The sequence below is a fragment of the Euprymna scolopes genome, chromosome 9 (assembly GCF_053919585.1).
Source record: "Euprymna scolopes isolate OS-2025 chromosome 9, ASM5391958v1, whole genome shotgun sequence".
NCBI lineage: Eukaryota > Metazoa > Mollusca > Cephalopoda > Sepiida > Sepiolidae > Euprymna > Euprymna scolopes.
Genome location: NC_136490.1, coordinates 20,513,589 through 20,534,048, shown reverse-complemented (window position 1 = coordinate 20,534,048; position 20,460 = coordinate 20,513,589). Strand labels below are relative to the sequence as shown.

General features: G+C 31.8%; 1 protein-coding gene and 1 pseudogene across 1 annotated transcript in view; both read right to left on the bottom strand.

Annotated features, from left to right (window-relative positions):
* LOC145284453 (uncharacterized) overlaps positions 1-20,460 on the bottom strand; it is a 1,345,403-nt gene that overhangs the window by 173,630 nt on the left and 1,151,313 nt on the right. The gene's annotated exons all lie outside the window — the stretch shown is intronic.
* On the bottom strand, positions 16,727-16,843 carry LOC145285068 (5S ribosomal RNA; annotated as a pseudogene).

The window sequence follows — 20,460 nt, the reverse complement described above, 5'->3', positions numbered from 1 at the left end:
TAAATGTTCCGAATTTAGCACAAACGTGGATTTATTTTTTTACCGTAGTAGTGAGAACTAGATTAAAAAAAAAAAAAAAAAAAGTAGAAGTGTGAACTAGATTAAAAATAAAAGTAAAATTAACATATACACACATGTGCGTAGAACTCGTAACCTGCGAAAAAGGTAGGCTCTCTCTACCGTGCTAGAATACTACTGACACCTGAAAGTATCCTGTATCTCTATAAGGCCACCATTCGCCCATGTATGGAGTATTGTTGTCACATCTGGGCTGGTGCGTCTACTACTAGTCTCTCGCTCCTAGACAAGGTTCAAAAAAGAGTCGCCAATCTGATAGGCCCTGAATTGGCATCTAAGCTTCAGCCTCTGTCCCATCGACGAAACGTTGCATCCCTTTGCTTGTTCTACAAGTATTTTAATGGTGAATGCTCTGACGAACTGCAGACACTTGTGCCCCATGACGCAGACACCCTCGACAAACCCGACAGGCAGCTAAATCCCACCCCCACACAGTAGAGATCCCTAGATGTAAAAGATCATTCTACTCCAGTAGTTTCTTCCCCAGAACCGCTAGACTCTGGAATTCCATTCCAGGATCCTGCTTCCCTAACTGTACTGACATGCAGAAGTTCAAGTGCAACGTGAACCGACATCTTGCTCCCCAAATCCCTACATAGTGCCCCAGTAGTTGCTGACCCTGATAGTAGCCCCCTACACCAGAGTGGCAATGTGCCTTGTTTGGGGTGAAAATGTAATAAAAAAAAAAAATTAGATTAAACAGGAAGTTCAGTTCGAAGTTATAATCAGGATTACAACAAAATGGCACCTGAAGAAAGTTGAAGAGAGAGAGAGGGGGGGGGTCCAGGACAGAAATGTTGTGAAAAGAGTAACAAAAAAGTAGAGGAAATAATGTAAACATGTTAATAACATAAATGGGGGCAGAGGTTCCCCTCTTATTTTCTTAGCTTAGGGGATGAAGGTCCCCTCCTTTTTTTTACAAGGGCTCTAGTCGTCAAAAGTTCCTAGACTTTATGTCTCTTTAGATTGGTATGGCATCTAAAGGTCTACGTTGACCTCTAGTACTGGTGATAAATTCTCTCTCCCTCTCTCATTACGCGCATGCGCTTCTCCACCACCAGATAACAAGCGAGTAACTAGCTTGACGATGCAAATATTTGAGGTGTTCTGCCTGCATATTTGAGCGGACAGTTCGTGATTATCAAATAAGAAAATAAAATTATAAAAATGTTCACTCGGGTTGTCAGATAGAAAAGAAAAGAACTCTTCTCAAACATTGTTGTGTTGGTAAGTGAATGAATTGATAAGCATCAGTGATTTGGACAGAGGTTAGGGTTGGACAACGACAAGTGCATCCATTGGATGAGACAGACGGACAGAGATGGACAGGAAGAGAAGCGGGGGGGGGAAAGAAAATTAAAGGGAGACACGCATACAAATGGCCGGTGTGGACAAAGAGAGATAGAGGGAGGGAAAACACACACACACACACACAAGGAAATAGCGACAGAAAAAAAAAAAAACGGAAAGAGAGACGGGCAGAAAGAAAATGGAGAGACAAAGAGAGAAATAAAAAAAAAAAAAAATCCGAAAGGGGACCAATAAAAGAAAAAACAAAACAAAAAAAGAGAGGCAGTCAGGGAAGAAAATCTAGAGAGAGAGAGAGAGAAAGAGAGAGAGGGAGAGAAAGAGAGAGAGAGAGAGAGAGAGAGAGAGAGAGGATAGACAGACAGACAAAAAAAACTGGAGAGCAAAATCACTAAATCACGACTTGAGTTTATTACGAGAAAAAATTCTGTGTAGGCATCAAATTATATATATATATATATATATATATACTCGGGGTTTTTTTTATATTCAAAAGTAATGGACTAATGAATTCAACGAGGTTGTTAGATAGTGCTCAATAAAAAGAGCTGATAATACTTGTTTATTGTTATATAAACATGCTTACATCCCGCTGCTACAAATAGCCACTTGTTTCAATCAAACAACAGATATCATCAGGCAGCGACTTGACTATTCAAAAGTTCAATGAATAACCTACTATATTATTCATTGAACTTTTGAATAGTCAAGTCGCTGCCTGATGATATCTGTTGTTTGATTGAAACAAGTGGCTATTTGTAGCAGCGGGATGTGAGCATGTTTATATAACAATAAACAAGTATTATATATATATATATATATATATATATATATATATACTAGCATTTCAGCCCGGCGTTGCCCGGGTGTTTAGAGGTGTATGTTGAGCAAAAAAAAAAAAAAAAGTGGTAGTAGGAAGGCAGGCTCGAACCCGTACCGCGGAGGAAAAGAACGGGGAAGGGGGAACGTGACGTTTTTGCTGTTACGACCACCGCCAAACCGGAAGTGACGTAGGTTTTAATTAAGGCTAGACAATCGAAAAAAGGGATGACTTTCGAAAATCCCGGCGACAAAACCGACCCCTCCCTGTAGAAAAGTGTCTAGTTGAGGGTGAAGAAATTAATGTTTTTAGCCAATTTTTCGGTATTTGTTGTCTGAAAGGTAGAGCTTAAAAACGATACTGATCTTTGTGAAAATCCGTCGCCTCTGTCGAAAGTTTTAGGCATACATGCAAACATACATACATTTATATATTGGTAGCTAAAATTTTCGATCCAAACCGATTAAAAAGCTTGCCCTATCTCTGAATACCCTTTATGAAAAATTTCAAATGTTTAGACCAGAAATTGTCTGAGTAATTTGGTAGAGACTGCAGCGGTCAATTTTTTTTTTTTAACTTCGACCCCTATTATAGCCCCTTAACATTTATTGTTTTGGGCTCAAATCGAGTTATTAAGTTAGATCCATGTCCAAGGAACCTATATCTAAAATTTCAAGTGTTTAGACCCAAAATTGGCGGAAGAGTTTGGTAGAGTTCTAAAAAGTCAAATCGTTGAATTTTGACCTCTTAACAGCTAAATTTCTAGCCGAAAGATTTTCCCAAATCTCAGTACCCTGTATATCAAATTTCGAGTCTGTAGACTGAAAATTGACAGAGATAATGTGTAGGGAAATGTACACACAGACACAGAGACACTTTCTCATATATATATATATATATATATATATATATATATATATATATATTTACATGGGGGTAACCACTTATCAAGGCCCGAAGGCCACTCAGGGATAAGGGTTATTGCGTGTACAGTAATCAATGAGATAGTATTGTAGTAATCATTAGTATTGGGGGTTTTGCTAGAGTGTCTTACTTAAGGGGGCGGTTTGTCAGGAGTTTGTTTATATTGGACTTGAAGACGTCCAAGTTGTAGTCAGGTGGGAAACAGGCAAGAGGCAGAGAGTTCCACTGGTGTGCAGTTCTAAGAAAGAAGCTTTGCTCATGGAATCTACGTTTGGATTTAGGCACAGATAAAGAGTGGAGAAAATTGTTGACAGTGGTTTCAGCCAGACGGGTGTTTCTCGTGAAAGATTGGCGAGGGGGGACGAGGGATTGGAGCTCAGACGAGCACTTGCTATGGAAATAACGATAAAACAAAGACAAGCTCGCAGCGTCTCTTCTGTGGGAGAGAGGTTGCAGGGAAGAGAAAAGGGCATATATATATATATATATATATATATATATATATATATATATTATGAGGAATCTTTTCGAGTTAAAATCTATTGAGAAATACACACTTTAAATATGTAAAAATTAGGTAAAGCTATCCAATTCGATCCAAATGGACGGCCATTTCGGATAACTTGTAATTCTTTACCTAATGTTTACATATTTAAAGTACGTATTTCTCAATACAAAATGTGTATCCCTCAATAGATTCTAACTCAGTAAGATTACTCATATAATAATGGTTAGCAAAAAAATGTTTAATACATAAACAGATTTTTTTCTCACAATAAACCCATTCCGTGATTTAGTGACTTTGTCAAACAGAGAGAGAGAGAGAGAGAGAGAGAGAGAGAGAGAGAGAGAGAGAGAGAGAGAGAGAGAGAGAGAGTGCCGTTCAGATAAGAGAAAACGAATAAAGAGAAACTGAAAATAGAGAGAGTAAGAAGAAAACGAGTCTCTTTTGGAGGTCAAGTATTTTTTTGTTCGCTTTATTCTTTCCGATAAACTATTTATTATGCATCTTATAAGGGTTGTGGTTTTGTGGAGAAATGAAATTAACAAAATCTAGGACATGACATGAATTTGGCTGCAGCTTTTAAAAGGGAACAAAAATAAACTCCATTATGTCATTTATTTATCGCAATGCTTCCTACCCCCCCCCCCCGCACCACCCTGGTCACCCCCCCCCACTCCCAGCCATTAGATAGTCTTCCCATACGCATTAAAATAATCTTAACCTAGAATTCATATTCTAATAAAAATAGATAAGTATTTAGACTAAATATCTACTTTTACATTTTATCGGTAGATAAAATAAATTCAGGGTTTGCAAACGAGTAGTAGCACCTTTCCAAGATGGCTTATCCGAGGGATGCTCTACTGATCTCTGCGCATCCCAGCACAATCACAAGTGCAAAATACAGCCTCTCCATTTTGGGTTTTAAACATGATTTTGACAAAATTATTCCCATAACACTTCAATGTTCCTATTCACAATGCCTCCCCACGGGACAGAGTTAGACACCAGGGTCGTTTTTTAACGTGGAGAAAAGGAACAAAAATAAGAATTGTCTCAGTCGTGGCAGAGAACAAGAAATTGAAGTGCAGCATCTGAAGAACAGATACTACACTGTGATCTTTGTTGCCAGAAATGTGGAGTCGGCAAAACCTCTCAAAAATAAATAAATAAGTCAATAACAATTAAAAATTTTTTTTTTTTTTAATTCATTGAAGTTCCAAATAAAAATCACGATCAAGCCAGACACTCAGCAAAAACAAATGAGAGATTTACACGAAATTTAACAACTGTTTTTTTTTTTTTAACAGCATATCACTTCTTTTCGGCTTATTTAATGCCAAATTCAGTAACTTTGGAAGAAGTTTTTATGTTTCAATTCTTGATATCATCAAATATTTATTCAGATTGTTTGGTTTGGTTGTTTTGTGGCAACAACCGAAATCACTTTTACGGTTGATTGGTCCACCCTAGGCGGTACATGCCATGGGGCAGCATTTTGAGGGGGTAAAAATACGTTTTTGTTTTGAAAAATCTTTGGGTTTCTTTGACGACGACTGTATATGTATAGGAGTTCTATAATCATATGAAAGTCTGGGACCAATAACAGCATGATAAAATTAGATCCGCGATTGTAATTCCATGAAAATAAATACCTTGAGAACTTTCTGGAATTTTGAAGGTTAACGGATTATCAATGGCCAGTGGTAAGGGAGGTGGGTAAATCTTACGACCACAACGGCTGGCAAAAATAGTTGCTACACTACTGCTCACAGGTTAGAAAATGCAGGATTGCATGCTTGTATTCACGTTTTGAAGCTTCCCATTTTAAAACGAAACCAAATGAAACGCTTGGAATATATGAAAGAGGTTGTTTAGACTGACTTACAATGCAGTTTATTTCAGTGACAAGTTTAATATATTTGGTTTTGACAATAAAACTTATGTATGCTGTAGAACAGGCGAAAGACTGTCACCTCAATTTGTCAAGAAAACCATTGAGTTTGGTGACAGCAGTGGTATTATGTTGCGAATGGTTTCATCTACAAGTGTTGGCCCTATCGTCCGTATACATGAAAATATCAATACTGAGGTTTACAAAAAGATTCTTCAGCATCACGTGGTATCAAGATTACACCATATTGCTTATGAATCTTCAGTTTTCAGACAAGACAATGCACCTTGCCACAAGGTTCAAAAGGTTATGGCTTTATTTGAAGAAAAAAATATCGCTCTGATGAAGTGGCCAGTTCAGAGGATCAACCTGAATCTAATAGAAAGTTTGGAATATAATTATAGAAAAGGCTCAGAAACCAAAAACAAAAAAACTAGGATCACCTGTAGTAGACTATGCAGAGAAGTCAATGAAAATAAGGTGATATTTATCAGATACTAGCAGGAGTGCCCGACTTTGCCTGGTCATAAAATATACTTAAATATGATATAATTTACGCAGATTTTGTATTTATTATTATAGAGTCAATTATTGAATATTATAGTGTACCCAATATACAGTCATGATTTCAAAAGTAAAAGAAAAAATAAAATTTGAGTGCCATTAACTAGAATCGAAACTGAAATCAAAACAACAAAATATAGTTTCATAATTGAAACTATGTCTACAAGTTAAGCAAAAACTGAAATTTATTTGCACTCAATATGGTTGGACTGTGGAGAGGAATGCGAATTTTATTAAATACAAGCTGGTTTCCATGACAACAATTTTTTTGATAGACACGATGCAAGTAAGGGCGGTCGGACGGTCAGCAGAGCTTTATAATTATATATAGATTAAATTCTGTTGATATTTTCTTTGCAATTAATTATTAATACGCTCGTTCCGTTATCTTTGTCCAGTAGTTTATTTCGTTTGTTCCATTTAATGTTTATTTTGAAGAAAACAATCTGATTGTCTTCAAGTCCAACGTGAACAAGTTCTTGTTGAACCGTCCGCCCAAATAATCCAAGTTACAAAATTCCTACTAATGTTTACTACGCTAAAATCGCAATGACTAATGTATACCCATTATCCCATTATCCTCGAGTGGCCTCTGGGCCTTGATAAGTGGTGACCCCATGTAAAAATAAAATAATTATAATCTGGTAATTTTGTATAATATTTATGCATTACACTCCAATTTTTATTAGGTAAAAAATTCATTGCTAATCATGCATTTTTTAAAAAGTATTTTATATATATATATATATATATATATATATATATGATGATTGCAACGTCTTGTCAGACGAGTGCCACTCCCTCAGACATTTAAAATCCATGAGCCCAAATGTCTGAGGGAGTATCTATACAAATATGATGTTACAGAGTCTTAGCTTTGTACGACAGTTAAGTCTCTCTCTCAGTTCAAAATGTTGAGATCCAGCAACAAGCAAGAGCAAGATAGCCAGCAACAAATTAAACTGCAGACCAGTATATATATATATATATATATATATATATATATATATATATACTGGTCTGCAGTTATATATATATAATCCGTATTTAAAAAGTCGGCCTCGGCAGAAGCATCCTAAAATCTCCCCATTTCTTCATTCGACATACAATTTATTTTTCTTTTAATAATAATATTTTGAACTCACTCTTTTTTTTTCTTGTGCTCATTTCTGAATTATTTCACGGAATTCTGCTTTTTGGATTACATTGAAATATTTTCCAGTAACGCGATTCCTTTGGATTTTTACTTGTGGATACGGAACTTTAACCAACTTTTCTTCGATTTTACCATCATTGGATATTCTACTTTTCACCCGACCATCCATTCACGTGAAATCATTTTTTTTTTCAACCATCCCTTCTGCTTCACTATTCTTTAACAAGTAAGCTCTATGGATTACTTGTAGTTTCATGAAATACTTTGCAAGCAAAATACGATTCCGCATTTTGCCAATTCCTACCCTCTGATGAGAAGGAAAGTATTTCTTTCGAAACTCTGCGGATTAAGGACAATCCACTTAATTTGTGTTTCCTTTTTGAAAATTAAATATGTTTTAACTCTTCTTAAAGTGTTTTGAACATGTATATTTTTTAAATAATATATATATATATATATATATATATATATAGCTTAGAGAGTTAGGAGAAGAGAGTAAATTCAATTCTATAAGAGACTTATCAGAATAATATAAAGCTCAAAAATTTTTATTTAGTTTATATAGGAAACAATAAGAGTGGAAAATGAAGTCACAAAATCTATATATTGGTGAATATAGAAGGGTTCATTTATTTAATAAAGGTATACAAACATTTGGTTGGGGGATGGAGGGGACTCTTTATACCAAGGTATTTCGAAGCCCAATGCTTCTCATCAGAAGAGTAGAGAAGATGCCGGGTAACATAATGGGGATGCGACGTCTAGCGTAGGATTCATCAGGAACGAAATAAACATCACAACAGCATCAATAATTTCATTGATTTATTTCGTTCCTGATGAATCCCACGCTAGACGTCGCATCCCCATTATGTTACCCGGCATCTTCTCTACTCTTCTGATGAGAAGCATTGGGCTTCAAAATACCTTGGTATAAAGAGTCCCCAAACTAAATGTTTGTATGCCTTTATTAAATATGAACCATTCTATATTCACCAATATATAGTTGTTGTGACTTAATTTTCCACTCATATTATTGTTTCCTATATATATATACATTATATATATATATATATAATGTCTTTGTAGTTTCTGTTCTTTACATTATGATGGCCGCTACTGTATATGTGTGTGTGGAAATAGTTTGTATATCTCGTTTACTTACTGTGAGTTAAAGTTATTTTCATGTTATTTGACCGGGGCGTCACAACGTTGGAAGAAAGTTCCGTGTTAGTTGGGGGTTGAGGTTGGGGTTGAGGGTGATAAGAGAAAGAGAAGAAAAAAGTAGAGATAGACGGAGAGAGAGAGAGAGAGAGAGAGAGAGAGAGAGAGAGAAATAATGGATAATTCTGAAAGAGGGGAAGGGCAAAGAAAAAGAAGCGAAGATAGGTAAAAAAAAAAAGAACGAAGTTTATTTCCTTCGTTTCGTTTAATCTTTATTAAAGAAAAGAAAAAAACAAAAAAAAAAAACAAAACAAAAACTATTATATAAATTTTTGTATAATATTTACGCACTAAACACTAATATTTATTGTGTAAAAATGTCATTGCTAATCTTGCATTACTTTTTAAGGAATATATATATATATATATATATATATATATATATATATATATATATATATGTCTTTTTTGTTTCCGTTCCTCAAACTATGATCGCTACTGTATATATATTAGTGAACTGGCAAGGCCACAGGGGAGACAACCAACCAAAAACACCCTAAGTAAAATTCATCCCAAAGCAGCAAAATTAAAGCTGGCTTGCCATGACATTATATGTACAAATGTAGGCTAATTTGGGTATATTTTATTGGTTTGAAAATATAGGTTCTTTTTTACCAATTGTTATAAAATTTTAATCATAGAATATGAAATTATGATCTTCTAAAAACCTGCAAATTGTCATATAATTTCATCCCATAGAACCTAAGATATAAGCATTTCAATATTCAAATTGGCTACGAGTATATATATACACTAAGTAACTATTGATCAGAATTTAACAAATGAAGGCTCGTTGAAAAGCTAATGACCTTAATTATGTAATGGGATATGTGACATTTGCATTTAAGGTCACACATTTAGTGGATCATCCATTATTCAGAGCCTATTTTTAGCATTTTTTTTAAATCAATCATAGTCATTTGTTTCCTAGTTTTGCATATGACTTACAAAATTTCTGATATTTCTCCCAAACCTCTAGCTTTGATGTCTATAAAATGGGTGTTTATTTTACGTTAAATTAATATAGAAAAGTGAGCCCCCACTTTTTAAAAATATAATTTATTCAAATCATTTACATAACTGGTTTCCTGTGATTTTAACTGTGGTTTTCGTTTTCAGTGTAATTGAAAACCTATAATAGTGATAATGTTAAAGGATTTTTTGTGGGTGGAAAGATACTGCAACTTTACAGATATTAGAGATCAGATTTACATCACAATGTAATTTCATGTTAATTTCAGGGCGAAGAAAACTTACAGGCCTTTCTGATAAAATTCCAAGCGTAATGAGAGAGAGAGAGAGAGAGAGAGAGAGAGAGAGAGAGAGAGAGAGAGAGAGAGAGAAATAATGATAATTTTGAAAGAGAGAAAAAAACAAAGAAAAAAAAATGAAGAAACGTGATGAACAGAGCAGAAGAATGGTAACAAGAAAGAAATTTAAAGATTTAGAGGGAGGATAGCATTTAAAAAAGAGAAAAGGGGGGAAAAACAAGAAAATATAAAGAGAGAGAGAACATAGATGAAATATATAGAAATGTATATATGAAAACGATAACGAAAGAAAGGAAAATTAAAAAAAAAAAAGGAAAAGAGATAGAAAGAGAGAACGATAAAATGGAGAGATAAGAATTTGGTTATCTTGCTTTACGACATATCAACCCTTTTCGGGTTATTTAATGTTAAATCCAGTAATTTTTGTAAAAGTTATACTTCAAATATTTATTCATGGTGTTTGTTTGGTTGTTTTGTAGAGGAATATTTTTTGGGGGAGGGGGCGTAGCAGAACACGATTGATTTTTACCAAAGGAAAGGAAAATAAACAATAACATCAATGTTTGGTACATTTTAGGACAGGTAGCCGATATCTTCAGACAGCCTGATCTGATAGCAGTCGAGTAAATAATAGGAAAAGAGAAAGAGAAGAAAAGTTGGAAGAAACAAAAAAGAAGAGAACAGATAAGAGAGATAATGAATAAGGAAAGATAGAGACACACACACACACACACACACACACACACACACACACACACACGCATCAAATTTTAGTCATTAATAAATTAAATTGTGAATTTCCATGTCTCACTAACTTTAGCAAATAAGGTCTAAACCATCATAACCATTCGCTAATATTTTCTCCTCTGAATAGATGGTAGACATCGAAATCCTATAGGATAAGGAGTTAAAATATTTCAAATGTATTCTTTGTCTTACATAGAATAATAAAAATCTTTTGATTTGGAATTCAAACATTTCACGTCATAATTTTTAAATTCATTAAATGACCAAAATTATATTTATTTGCTCTATCTTGTATATCGAGCAATTCTTATTTAGGTGGGATAGTACTTATAGAATATTACTGCCAGTAATATCATGTGAAACTTATAATCACAGGTTTCTATACGAGTTGACTGTTAGATAATTTTATTCTGAAGAATATATATATATATATATATATATATATATATATATATATATAAAATCAAGAATTATTATTATTATTATTATTATTATTATTATTCAAAATAATCTCTATTTCTCGACTGCTTACAAACGATTTTTTCTACAAAACTGAATTATGCACATTTTTTAATTTGTCTTTTAATTCCATTTTCACCCCAAACAAAGCACAGTGGCACTTTGATGTAGGAAGTTACTATCAGGGACATAAGTTTTAGGGATATTATGTAGGGAGTTGAGCAGCAAGATGTCTGTTCACATTACACTTGAACTTCTGCATGTCAGTACAGTTGAGAAAGCAGGAACCCGGAAGGGAGTTCCAAAGTCTAGCAGTTCTGGAGAAGAAACTATTAGAGTAGAAAGCTTTCTTACATCTTGGGATCTCTACTACTACTACTACTGTGCAGGGGTGAGATTTTGCTGCTTGTTGGGTTTGTCGAGGGTATTTACGTTAAAGGGGGACAAGAGCTTGTAGCTCTTCTAAGCATCTACCATTAAAATACTTGTAGAACAGGCAGAGGGATGCAGCATTTCATCGATGGGACAGAGGCTGAACCTAGATGACAGTTCAGGACCTATCAGGTTGGCGACTCTCTTTTGAACCTTGTCCAAGAGCGAGAGACTAGTAGCAGATGCACTAGCCCAAATGTGATTTTTGGATTATTGCGTGCATTTTAGATTTTTAATTTGGATCGATTTGTCAACAGTATAAATCTGATTTCTTCTCATGGGAATATTGACTCTTGTCATTTTTTTGTGCTTTAAAATACTTAACCTTTCCATACATTTTCATTGGATTTTTAATCTTTGATTTTTAATTTATCTTTTTATTTTTTTATTTCCTTTCCTCATTTCATGAACTCTTTGCACTAAAAACTTTTTTTCTTTTTTTGCATTTACAACTAGCTTTCATATAATGCAGTTTCAATTTATGACAGTACCAGGAAATTCATAGCTTCGCTATAATATTCATTTGCTAATATCTTTTCTCTGATGAAAAGAACGCATTTATTTGAAACTCTATGGATTAAGGGACTTTTAATATATCTTATTTGAGTATCCTGTTGAACAATAAATTCGTATAAAATATAATTTACAGTCTTAAATTTTGTTCTTTATATACAGTAGAAGCCCAGGATATGGTGATCCTGGGATACATTTTTTTTACGATGTGGAATACAATGTATTTCCGGACCCTTTTTATGGTATTTACCTTGCCTTACAGTGTTATTTATAATGTTGTTTGATTATATACATGTGTATTATATACTGTACTGTATTTTGTTACTAATTTTTAATATGTACTGTATAAAATTTTGCTTAGGCCCCGCCATACGGCGATTTCACTTTACGATCCCAATCCTGGAACGGATTAATGTTGTATCCCGGGTTTCTACTGTATATATATATATAAATGTTTGGAGGTACAGAATTTATAAATACATTTGCAAATAAGCGGAAATCTCTCAAGAGCTCTTTTGGCCATCATTTTATCAGGAGAAATCGATAATGTTGAAATAATGTTAATGACGAAAAAATGAGCAATGGGGGATCTTTTATAAATTAAAAGTGCCAAAAAAGGACGACTAAAACCAATAATTTGATTTAATAAAGCGTGTAAAAAGCGATTAAAATAGCACCGCAATGGGGGAAAAAAATGGGGAGGTGGTCAAAGTTCCTCGAAGAGATTTAACACTTTTAACAATTCCTTCTGCCGGCATAAAGAAGGTTTATGAATTGCGATAGAGAGAGAGATTCTAAAATTTTAAAATGATTTTTAGAATCCGCTCTATGAAGTATCTCAAACCTATTTTATACTGATTAGCCCAACAAGGATTCTCAACCAGATGTTAGCCAATAGCGGATTCCAAAACTATAGAGGAAGGGAGACCCACAGATCCTGCTCTACCCGGTCTAATCTTGGATGGAGCGTGTTGGTTTATACGAGTCTGCAAATGCAAGGAAGTCCGTCCAACATAACCAGCATCACACTGGCATTTAAATTGATAAATAATGTTACTATTTTGAATGTAAGACAAACGATCCTTGCAAAAAGAAGGAAAAGCAGGTCTAGTAGTATATACCAAACGCAAGGAAACAGAGTAATGCAATTAATACTTTTAACAATCTGTTTACTTAATTTTGTACCATTATCCCCTGTCCACGGCAATTTTAAGAAAACAGGGCATTTTAAAGGGCCAAATATTTTAAGGGATTTAAAAACAGCAACCATTTTATTTATAAAATCATTAATAAGGTCTTCAGGCTAACCATTACTAATGAAAATATCCCTGATCTTATCTAGTTCGGCGCCCAATTTAACAAATGAACAAATCATGAGGGCTCTATGTACCAACGTATTAATTAAGCTGATTTTCCGCAATTTAAAATAAAATATTTGGCCTTTAAATAACTTAAGCAATGCTGAATCTGGTCAGTACTAAATGACTATTTGGAACTTCCAGGTGCTGTATGTGCTCTCCGCTTATCTCAGCATTGTTTCTGGTCGTCCTAGACTTCTCCTTGCCACTGAACTCAAACTGTGCCGATTCAGGAAATGTGTGGTTGGTGATTGCGAAACCCTTGCCTCACAATTACATGCGCAGCTGCCCATACAGGGGTATTTTTTGTCTTTCGAGACTGAACAGAGGTATATAATAAAAAGGAAAGTATTTCTCCGAAACTCCGCGGATTAAGGACTATCCACTTATCAAGTGTTTCCTTTTCAGATTAAATATGTTTTTAACTCTTTTTCAAAGTGTTTTTTAACATGTTTTATTAACTGTTTGCTCCTATATATATATATATATATATATATATATATATGGAGAGTGAGAGAGAATAATGAATTGAAGCAAGAAACAAGGAATAAAAACCGTGAATTGAAATGTGAGCCAAGGTTTCGCCATTTTGCAAGAAAGGCACAAAAAGAACACATGTAACACAAGAGCAAAAACTTCTACAGCTTCTTCTTTAAAAGATGTCAGCATGAAATATTGACTTTCAGGTTTTGCGACATCATTAGAAGAATCCAACCCAAGAGGGGAGAGGCGCCCAAAGATGGTGACAGTGAAAGATGTGGCTTTCTATTTTGTTATTACACACGACCGAATTCTAACCAATTGAAAAAAAAAAAAAAAAAAGGCGTCATCCACAATTCTTTTGCGATGTTCAATGAAAAGAAATCAAAGAAGGGCCATACATCTTTGGGAATAAATTTTATGAAGAATGAGATTCGTAAGCGTATAGCAAGAAAGTGACAACTCTAAGAGAAAATGGTGCCGCTCACTACAAGAAAGCAATATCTATGCTTGGAAAAAAGCCAAAACATTTTTTTTTTTGTTTACAAGAATATAAGCATTTCCAAAATAAATGAAAAAAAAAAAACAAAAAATAAATGAAAAAAAAAAAAACAAAACAAAAAAAAAACAACCCAATTAGAAATTTCCTCATAAGTTTTGTTTGCTTTTATGCAATATCCACAGTAAATGGAGAGGTGCACGTGTTAGAATGGTAAATTAGAATGGTAACTTAGAATGGTAACTTAGAATGGTAACTTAGAATGGTAAATTAGAATGGTAAATTTCTATGCACTGTAATAAAACTAAACAGAGAGAAAATTTCTAAGAAGTTGCGTTAGAGCTTTTTTTTTTTTTTTACATGGAAATCACCACTTATCAAGGCCCAGAAGCCACTCAGGGATAAGGGTTATTGCGTGTACAGTAATCAATGGGACAATATCGTAGTAATCGTTAGTAATGGATATCTGATAAAGTGTCTTACTTAAGGAGGCGGTTTATCAGGAACTTGTTTATGTTGGACTTGAAGACATCCAGATTGCAGTCAGGTGGGAAACAGGCAAACGAAAGAGAGTTCCACAAGCGTGCACTTCTAAGAAAGAAACTTTGTTCATGGAATCTACGTTTTGATTTAGGCACAGATAAAGAATGGGGAAAATTACTGACAGTGATTTCAGCTAGACGGGTGTTTTTCGTGAAAGATTGGCGGCGGGGGGGGGGGGCAAAGATTGGAGCTCAGACGAGCACTTCCCATGGAAATAATGATAAAACAACGACAGGCCCGCAACGTCCCTTCTGTGGAAGAAAGGTTGCAGGGAAGAGAAAAGGGCCCCCCCCCCCGCTAGGCTACGTTTTTAGTTGCTATTATGTGAAATAGCAAGAACTTGTATTATTTGGCTTATTCATCTTGGTTGAACATTGGGAGAAGTGGATATAGGTGTTGAATAACCAGTAGTTGTACGTGACAGTCTTCTGGAGGTTGAAAGTTCAGGCAATAACTAAGTATAAAATAAAAATTAAAACTTACTTCACATATGAACTGTCTACAAATTGATATAAAAATTAACTTCAGTTTATGCTGGACTCATCCACCAATTTTCACCCATGAATGAGCAACTTATTTCACTTGCACTCCTTAATGTAAATATCCCGACAAGCAGCAGAATCCCCTCTCTTCGCTATAGAGGTTCCTCAGAATATTGACTTTGGAATCCCCTGCCTGTTTCCAGTTTCCCTGACTGTACTAACATACAGAAATTTCAATTTCATATGAACAAACATCTTGCTGCTTAAGTTTCCATTGAGGATGACCCCTAATGGTTCCCTATGTCTTAATGGCAATGCTTGGAATAAAAAAAGTAAAATCAAAATAAACTTACAAAATATCAAAAAATCCATTTAAACTGAAGATGACCGTTTTTTTGAAAGTCACTTTTTTTAAATAATGTTTTTAATTATTTTTACTAAAATATATATTTTTTCACTTTTTAAAAAAAAAAATTTTTTTTTTTTTTTTATCCAACGCTTGGGAAATGATATCAATGGACAAAAATGATCACCATAATCTCCCAGTACTTAGGAAAGTGTTTCATGCGAGGATATTTAGGAGAGCCACTGCTTTTCTTTACTTTATGCAGCCCCCACCCTTACCACCCTGTATCTATTCTTTGTGGTGTGAGTTTCGTAAGGAATCGACACCTTGTCCCAATATTAGTACATTAGTCATGCTTTCATGACTTGATAGGCACACATGTACACATGCACGACAACAGTAAAAATTAAGTTTACAAGCCAAAAGCTTCTGTAAACTTAAAGCGAATATAAATGAATATTTATATGATAGCCTACCCAGATAAAAAAAAAATAATTATAAATTTATTTTAACCTAACCAGCTTACTCGTTTAAAAAGGCCATATCATATATATATATATATATATATATATATATATATATATATATATATATATATAAATAAAATGGGTTAAGAAATTCCAACGAAAGAAATATGTATATTTAAATAAGGGAGTAGTCACCAACAATGTGTATTTTTTAACATTATTTTATTATTCCGTGTCTTGGTTTTTCATTGGGAATTATGTTTGGATCATTGTAATAATGTTTTTAAGCCATTGAAATCGTTTTTACGCGCGTTTCAGACGTTCTGTGATGCGTCCTATAAACATAAAAATGGACTCTCCCGTCGATTTCGACTTATGAGGTTCTGCCACAACAACTAAGTTGCTCGGAAATTCACACAAATGATTTTGTTTATAATGGTGAAGGCTTTGTGAAGAACCATCCACACTTTTTGGTATTACTGCTAAGCTCCGTCGGTGCAGATGACTGCCACAGGACAGAGTATACAGTAAACCGCAGGTTTTTACAACAGAGTTTCCTTCTCCTAGATGCATATCTTAACGAAAACTTAGAGTGCATCTCTCCCAGTGAATTAAGGCGCCCCAGATACCAAGCTGGAAATTTCTATGACTCTGTGCAGTACATACAGCACCTAACCTTCCCAAATAGTCACCAATCTGGTACTAGCCAGGCTCAACGTTGCTTAACTTCGGTGATCTGGTGAGAACCGGTGTGTCAACGTGATTGTGCCGTATTAAAAGCCCATATATATATATATATATATAAAATGAAGAAGTAAAAATTAAGTTTAAAGCCAAAAGTTTCTGTAAACTTACAGCGAATATAAACAATAATTTTTATATAGTAATCCCAACCAAATAAAAAGCTCAATACAACCAAGACAGGAAATAGAGTTTGTCATAGTAGAACGCAATTTAAGACTGTAAATTATATTTTACATTAATTTATTGTTCGACAGTATATTCAGATAAGAAATATTATTGAAAATACTTAGCCACTTCATATCCTTTCATCTGGATTTTTAATCTTGAATTTTTAATTCACTTTTTTTAAAAATTTTTTTTCACATTTCATTAACTTTTGCTCTAATTTTTTTTTTAATTCTTTTTCACATTTCATTAACTTTTGCTCTAATTTTTTTTTTAATTCTTTTTCACATTTCATTAACTTTTGCCCTAATTTTTTTTTTATTCTTTTTCACATTTCATTAACTTTTGCCCTAATTTTTTTTAATTCTTTTTCACATTTCATTAACTTTTGCTCTAATTTTTTTTTTAATTCTTTTTCACATTTCATTAACTTTTGCTCTAATTTTTTTTTTAATTCTTTTTCACATTTCATTAACTTTTGCCCTAATTTTTTTTTTATTCTTTTTCACATTTCATTAACTTTTGCTCTAATTTTTTTTAATTCTTTTTCACATTTCATTAACTTTTGCCCTAATTTTTTTTTTATTCTTTTTCACATTTCATTAACTTTTGCTCTAATTTTTTTTTAATTCTTTTTCACATTTCATTAACTTTTGCCCTAATTTTTTTTTTTATTCTTTTCCACATTTCATTAACTTTTGCTCTAATTTTTTTAAAATTCTTTTTCACATTTCATTAACTTTTGCTCTAATTTTTTTTTTAATTCTTTTTCACATTTCATTAACTTTTGCCCTAATTTTTTTTTAATTCTTTTTAACATTTCATTAACTTTTGCTCTAATTTTTTTTTAATTCTTTTTCACATTTCATTAACTTTTGCCCTAATTTTTTTTTTATTCTTTTTCACATTTCATTAACTTTTGCTCTAATTTTTTTTTAATTCTTTTTCACATTTCATTAACTTTTGCTCTAATTTTTTTTTAATTCTTTTTCACATTTCATTAACTTTTGCCCTAATTTTTTTTTAATTCTTTTTCACATTTCATTAACTTTTGCTCTAATTTTTTTTTAATTCTTTTTCACATTTCATTAACTTTTGCCCTAATTTTTTTTTTATTCTTTTTCACATTTCATTAACTTTTGCTCTAATTTTTTTTTAATTCTTTTTCACATTTCATTAACTTTTGCTCTAATTTTTTTTTAATTCTTTTTCACATTTCATTAACTTTTGCCCTAATTTTTTTTTTAATTCTTTTTCACATTTCATTAACTTTTGCCCTAATTTTTTTTTAATTCTTTTTCACATTTCATTAACTTTTGCTCTAATTTTTTTTTTAATTCTTTTTCACATTTCATTAACTTTTGCCCTAATTTTTTTTAAATTCTTTTTCACATTTCATTAACTTTTGCTCTAATTTTTTTTTAATTCTTTTTCACATTTCATTAACTTTTGCCCTAATTTTTTTTTTATTCTTTTTCACATTTCATTAACTTTTGCTCTAATTTTTTTTTAATTCTTTTTCACATTTCATTAACTTTTGCTCTAATTTTTTTTTAATTCTTTTTCACATTTCATTAACTTTTGCTCTAATTTTTTTTTAATTCTTTTTCACATTTCATTAACTTTTGCTCTAATTTTTTTTTTAATTCTTTTTCACATTTCATTAACTTTTGCTCTAATTTTTTTTTAATTCTTTTTCACATTTCATTAACTTTTGCTCTAATTTTTTTTTAATTCTTTTTCACATTTCATTAACTTTTGCTCTAATTTTTTTTTTATTCTTTTTCACATTTCATTAACTTTTGCCCTAATTTTTTTTTTAATTCTTTTTCATATTTCATTAACTTTTGCTCTAATTTTTTTTTTATTCTTTTTCACATTTCATTAACTTTTGCTCTAATTTTTTTTTAATTCTTTTTCACATTTCATTAACTTTTGCCCTAATTTTTTTTTAATTCTTTTTCACATTTCATTAACTTTTGCTCTAATTTTTTTTTTAATTCTTTTTCATATTTCATTAACTTTTGCTCTAATTTTTTTTTAATTCTTTTTCACATTTCATTAACTTTTGCTCTAATTTTTTTTTAATTCTTTTTCACATTTCATTAACTTTTGCTCTAATTTTTTTTTAATTCTTTTTCACATTTCATTAACTTTTGCCCTAATTTTTTTTTTATTCTTTTTCACATTTCATTAACTTTTGCCCTAATTTTTTTTTAATTCTTTTTCACATTTCATTAACTTTTGCTCTAATTTTTTTTTTAATTCTTTTTCACATTTCATTAACTTTTGCTCTAATTTTTTTTTAATCTTTTTCACATTTCATTAACTTTTGCCCTAATTTTTTTTTTAATTCTTTTTCACATTTCATTAACTTTTGCCCTAATTTTTTTTAAAATTCTTTTTCACATTTCATTAACTTTTGCCCTAATTTTTTTTTAAATTCTTTTTCACATTTCATTAACTTTTGCTCTAATTTTTTTTTTAATTCTTTTTCACATTTCATTAACTTTTGCTCTAATTTTTTTTTAATTCTTTTTCACATTTCATCAACTTTTGCTCTAATTTTTTTTTAATTCTTTTTCACATTTCATTAACTTTTGCCCTAAATTTTTTTAAAATTCTTTTTCACATTTCATTAACTTTTGCCCTAAATTTTTTTTAAATTCTTTTTCACATTTCATTAACTTTTGCCCTAAATTTTTTTTAATTCTTTTTCACATTTCATTAACTTTTGCCCTAAATTTTTTTAAAATTCTTTTTCACATTTCATTAACTTTTGCCCTAATTTTTTTTTTAATTCTTTTTCACATTTCATTAACTTTTGCTCTAATTTTTTTTTAATTCTTTTTCACATTTCATTAACTTTTGCTCTAATTTTTTTTTAATTCTTTTTCACATTTCATTAACTTTTGCTCTTATTTTTTTTTAATTCTTTTTCACATTTCATTAACTTTTGCTCTAATTTTTTTTTTATTCTTTTTCACATTTCATTAACTTTTGCTCTTATTTTTTTTTAAATTCTTTTTCACATTTCATTAACTTTTGCTCTTATTTTTTTTTAATTCTTTTTCACATTTCATTAACTTTTGCTCTAATTTTTTTTTTTAATTCTTTTTCACATTTCATTAACTTTTGCTCTAATTTTTTTTTAATTCTTTTTCACATTTCATTAACTTTTGCTCTAATTTTTTTTTATTCTTTTTCACATTTCATTAACTTTTGCTCTAATTTTTTTTTTAATTCTTTTTCACATTTCATTAACTTTTGCTCTTATTTTTTTTAAATTCTTTTTCACATTTCATTAACTTTTTCTCTAATTTTTATTTTTAATTCTTTTTCACATTTCATTAACTTTTGCCCTAATTTTTTTTTTAATTCTTTTTCACATTTCATTAACTTTTGCTCTTATTTTTTTTAAATTCTTTTTCACATTTCATTAACTTTTGCCCTTATTTTTTTTTTTATTCTTTTTCACATTTCA